A 5,899-nucleotide genomic window follows, 5' to 3' on the forward strand; every position below is an offset into this window, starting at 1 on the left:
ATCATCAGACCTATCAATCTACCTATTTAGGGATTGTTATAACAACAACTTTGTTATGATGGCTCCTGAGGAGGTACAACAAACCAAATATCAAGGATATTCCATAAGGGATTGGATATTGGGCCAAGGACCAGAAACAATTCCAAGAGATGAACACCATGAGAGATCATATGAGAGTAACATTAAGAAACCAGAAACCACCTCATCATGCAGAAAACCGGGTGACACTAATGCCAGTCTAGGGCTACATGAGTCACTTTTTCCAATAGACTGGTTTGAAGGACTCAGAACAGGACCAACTGTCACGAGATCGGAAGTTGAACCAAACAGACACGTCAGACCAGTTGATTTTCAAAAATGGATCAGAAAATATAGTGGATCAGGGGATCCATACGACCACTTAGCAAGCTTTAAGCAAGTGCTAAGAGCAGAACGTATATCTCTCTCTCTCTTCCCCCCCCCTTCATGGATGTTGGTGTCATCTCAAAGCCACCATTGTAAGTATCATTAAGAAACTTGTTTGATCTCCTCATGCTTTTGTGTTATTGTCTCTCTCTCCCTAGATCTCCATTTGGGGATATGCTCGCTAGCGGTTTTTGCAATTCATGTTGTCTCGGTTTTGTCAAATGTCTCATGCTACAATGCCTCCACTAGCCAACGATCCCTGTCAAACGATCTACAACATAGATCACTCACTTGTGCCACATATATCACCGTGTTGAGTGTGCTCCTCCTAATCCATGTATCTTGAAATGTTTTCTCATTGGCTCAACTAAACGGTGTGTCATTCCTATTGTCTTGGCTATTTGCATCTGCATCCTAGCCGTGTCCCAAGCTAGGCGGTGCCCCTATTGTCTATCTCCCATGATGATCCAGCGTGCATAGTCTTGGTTTAGAGGCCACTGGTCTGTTTGGCACTTTCGCTCTCAATATCTTCGTGTTCAAACGAGGTGGACAAAACACATAGTTTGAAGCACATTGTGCTAAATAGCCACAAGTACCCAAAGCTGACCCGAATGATTTCTAGGTGTTTAGTTAAGAAGAAGGTTGTTGAAGTTCCCCAAGTCTACAATGGGGATTGTGTTTATGAGCTGGACCCTATGCCAGATGGTGTTCCCAAACTATTGGGGATGGATCAAAGTTATGATGGCCATTGTTGGGTTAAGCCTATTCATTCTAGATTGAAGTAGGTTGTAATTAAGAGAAGTAAATGTGGCAAACATCTTATCTGCAAAAATGGTTCGTGCTCAATGAGAGCAATAACGGACCGGCCAATGAGACTTCTTAGATATGGAAGTCAATTACATCAATTATGTTCATCGGCATATGTTGAGCTCTAAAAATGAAACTCCAAGGCCCCTTTTGACTGTAGTCAAAGTCCAAGTTTTCTTCAAGAGTGTTCTTGTACTGTCTATTACTTGCTTGTTTTGAGAACAAATGGACCCGATTTTTCATGACATCGAGAGCCATAACCACCCTATCACAAAGGGAGTTTTGCGATTGACAATAGAGCATATGAGAGAAGCCATACAAGTTGACATTAACACATCATATCCCATAATTGGTAGGCGTGAGGCCACACATATGAACTTTGGGCCATCAGATGGCACAACATTGTACCAAGCCTGGGACCCAAGAACCACCTCGTATGCCTAACCTAATGCCAACCCCCATTCCACATGTAGTCGCGGAAGCACGTCTACCCACTATACCTGCTCGCTAAGGTAACTTGTTGGCAACTCTATATGTGCTCACTATACCTGCTCACTAAGGTAATTTGGCAACATTTGCTCAAGCTATCGATTGATCTATTGCTGAAAGTATGCGTAGAATTCCTGATAGAGTCTTACAAGCAAGGTAGTACAGTGGCCAAGCTCACACAAAAATTCAATGGAGACAGAGATGTTAGAAAGCATATAGAGGTATTTGAACACGTATGTGATTCCCTGGAGGAGCACAATCAACTACATAAGTGGAAGGATTAAGGTTGACTCTAAGTGGAAAGGCAAGGGATGGTATATAACCCTAAGTAATGAAGAGTGCATGCACTATCATACTCTTAATATATTTTTATTGAAAGAGTACATACGAGAGGGAGTGCCTTGTGACGTAGAAATCTCAGCTCCAGAAAGCCCAACAAGAGTAAGATGAATTGGTGAGAGACTTTATTAGTTGCTTAAAGAATTTGAATTCTTGTTGTAATCCAAATGAGCATTTTAACAATAACCAAATGCTTGAAAGATTCATTAGGGGACTGTGAAATGAGGATGTCTATAATGGCCTAGTCATTAGAGGTTCACTAATTGGTAAGTAGTCACCACCAATGCAATCCAATTGGAAGACAATTTAATAATTGAAGAAGAAAGAGTTTCTGTTGAGCCAAAATCTACCAACTCATAAGAGGTTGGGCATGAGCCACTGGCCATAAATCCAATCATGAAAGAGCCAAAGATATTTGAGATGGCTTTGGCCAGTCTCACCAAGGCTATCCAAGAAATCCTTAGCGGTAATTGTACTCCACAAAATAATCACATGTATTTAAGAAGGGAGCAACAATGGTGTTTTGCTTTCTTGGGACCACATACCACCAGTGAATGCCCTACCTTTAGAGCAAAGTATAATGTGACTTGTAATGCATGTGGTAGGTATGTCCATCAAGCTAAGGATTTCCTAGTGCTTAAATGCATAATGAAAAATAGACCACCCTAGCCTAGACAGACTCACCATGAGTTCCTACATTAATGCATGCCCCACTTATTGCGTAACCATCATAGCAGATCCATCTAGTACTTATTTGGACTACAAAGATGACATAGACTTTCGTATCACCTATGGAGTAGATACTCCTGAGGAGTGTCCCTAGTACTACATGGAGGACCATTTGGGACAAGTAAAGCTTTGTATATCAAGGTACCACTCTTGCAGCAAAAGATTTTCTTTGATTTTTGTAGGATGTCTTAATGTTGGCATATATAACATGTGATACCAACATGGAGAGGGTCTTAGCTTGTGGTCAGTGCATGGCTAGTGTCGGTTCTCTTCACATCTTTGGATGTAAGTGCATATCTGAATATCCTTTTCTTGATCATGAATTTGCAATATCCATAGGGTATAGCATGCATTGCATGTGATTGCAAAAAAAACATAATCATCCATATGTGAGCAAGTGTTGCCATGGGAATGAAGGCCTAGAAAAAAGGTGAAATTCTGCCCCAAAACAAAGAAAAATTGTGCAAAACCTGGAAAATAACCAGTTTTTTTATAAACTTTCAATAAGAAATGCCGGTAGAGGGCAAGGGGAAAAGACAAAATTCTGCCCCAAAATAGGGAAAACAGTGCAAAACTTGGAAAAATAACCAGTTTTTTATAAACTCTCAATTAAAAATGTTAGTTGAGGGGCAAAAGGAAAAATTCCGCCCCAAAACAGAGAAAAATAGCGCGAAACCTGGAAAAATAACCATTTTTCTATAAACTTTCGGCGTGGCAATAAAAAACGCCAGTTGGGGGAAAGGGGAAAAGGCGAAATTCCGCCCAAAAATCGAGAAAATTTGTGCGAGCTTGGCAATAAGTATTTCTCTTCTTCTGTATCCTTTTCCCCAAGGCCTCTCAGCAACTCAAACGATGGCTGTGCATTACCCATCTGTGTTTGCCTTGGCCAAGCTGAGCAGATCCACCATCACCTGTCCGTCGACATTTACCCGATGTAACTGAAAGCATTCGTTGGAATTTCTTTCGTAGTACCCCAGGAGCCATGAAAATGCATGAACAGAAAAGGCTCCTTTACTACATAATTGTAAAAGAGTTGTACACGCTTCTCTAGGTGGTTCGCCATGTTTTTCCTCTCTTGGCTTGAACAGAAAGACCATGGATAGACATGCAAAGATGTGAACGGCACCTCACCAATCTTGTAGGTCATGGTGCGATGGCATAGTTTTCGTCGTCGAAGTCCATGACCTTGAGCTTGATCTTAAACCCATTTTCATATGGTGGCCAACTTTCATGGTTATACTTTCCCTTCTCACTTATCACAGCATGGCATGTCTGACCAGAGACGTTGCGGAGACGACAAACTTCAACGCTCGAAGCAAGGAAGGCCCAAAGCACGTTGTATGAGACACGACCCTCCCGCTTTACCCATTCAAATTTGGCAGATACATCTTTGAAATATTCGTCAAGAAACCGTAGCAGGTGGTGAAGGTGTAGGCGAGAGAAGGTTTGCTCCTCACCATTACGAACACCATTACTTCCATCATGTTGAGAATTGCCATCACCGTCAATAGCCGCATTGCCCCAAATTCGAGAAAAATAGTGCAAAAACAACCTATTTTCTAAACTTTCGGCTTGGCAATAAAAAATTCTGGTTGAGGGCAAGGGGAAAAGGCAAAATTCTGCCCCAAAACAGAGAAAAATAGTGCAAAATCTGGAGGAATAACCAGTTTTTTATAAAATTTTGGTGGAGCAAAAAAAAACACCTATTGGGGGCAAGGGGAAAAGGCAAAATTCCACCATGTTTTCCCTCTCTTAGCTTGGAAGGAAAGACCATGGACAGACATGCAAAGATGTGAACGACACCTCACCAATCTTGTAGGTCATGGTGCAGTGGTGGTAGCTTTTGCCATCGAAGTCCACGATCTTGAGCTTGATCTTAAACCCATTTTCATATGGTGCCCATATTTTATGGTCATACTTTCCCTTCTCACTTATTACAGCATGGCAAGCCTGACCATAGATGTTGCAGAGACGACAAACCTCAACGCCCGGAGCAAGGAATGCCCAAAGCATGTTGTATGAGACACGGCCCTCCTGCTTTACCCATTCAAATTTGGCAGATACATCTTTGAAATGTTCGTCAAGAAATTGTAGCAGGTGGTGAAGGTGTAGGCGAGAGAAGGTTTGCTCGTCCTCACCATCACTAACACTATTTACAACACCACTTCCATCATCCTCAGCATTACCATTACCATTAGTAGCCGCATTGGGTCAAAAACAACCTAGTTTCTAAACTTTCGGCTTGGCAATAAAAAAATGCCAATTGAGGGCAAGGGAAAAAGGCAAAATTCCGACCCAAAATTGAGAAAAATAGTGCAAAACCTGGAAAATAACCAGTTTTTTATAAACTTTCAATAAAAAATGCCGGTAGAGGGCAAGGGGAAATGACAAAATTCCGCCCCAAAACAGAGAAAAACTGTGCAAAACCTGGAAAAATAACCAGTTTTCTATAAACTTTCAATGAAAAATGTCAATTGAGGGCAAGGGGAAAAGGAAAAATTCCTCCCCAAAACATAGAAAAATAGTGCAAAACCTGGAAAAATAGCCAGTTTTCTATAAACTTTCAGCCTGGCAATCAAAAACGCTAGTTGGGGGCAAGGGGAAAAGGAGAAATTCCACCCCAACATCAAGAAACGCAGCATAGTTTGCTATGCTCAAGTTGTATGGGTGTGACATCATTGTCAAAGTAGATGGGTTCACTTGGCAGGGACGAGCAATCCTTGGAGAAGCCTCTTTAGTCAGGTAGGGACTCTTAGGGTGAAAGCATGAATAGGTGGAAAGCTATATATGTGATATAATTAAATAGCATAGCATGACATTGGGGGTGCGTTCACTGGTGCCATATTTCAGATGTCCAAATTTATATTCTAAAAAATGTTATACTAAAAAATTCAGCCTTCACACATCCACTTTCTTTCATGAGTAGTTGGCAGTTTCAAACACCGTGCCCCCTCCCCCCCTCTCTCTCTCACGCGCGCGTGCATCCTCAAGGTCTACTGTGCTTATAGCTTCTACTGTGCAAGCTTGGCTACTTCAAGGATGATTGCAGTAACCACCCTCTTCTCTTCGAGGTATGTCTCTCCCATTGAACATGTACACTCTCTACTGCTTGAGCACGCCCACTCCACTT

The 5,899-nt window shown here is 41.7% G+C and overlaps 1 pseudogene; it reads right to left on the reverse strand.

Annotated features, from left to right (window-relative positions):
• Positions 1-3,912: 3,912 nt before the first annotated feature.
• LOC147452926 (uncharacterized) lies at positions 3,913-4,782 on the reverse strand (annotated as a pseudogene).
• Positions 4,783-5,899: the final 1,117 nt, after the last annotated feature.

This window comes from Adiantum capillus-veneris, chromosome 8 (assembly GCF_014529385.1).
Source record: "Adiantum capillus-veneris isolate H3 chromosome 8, ASM1452938v2, whole genome shotgun sequence".
NCBI lineage: Eukaryota > Viridiplantae > Streptophyta > Polypodiopsida > Polypodiales > Pteridaceae > Adiantum > Adiantum capillus-veneris.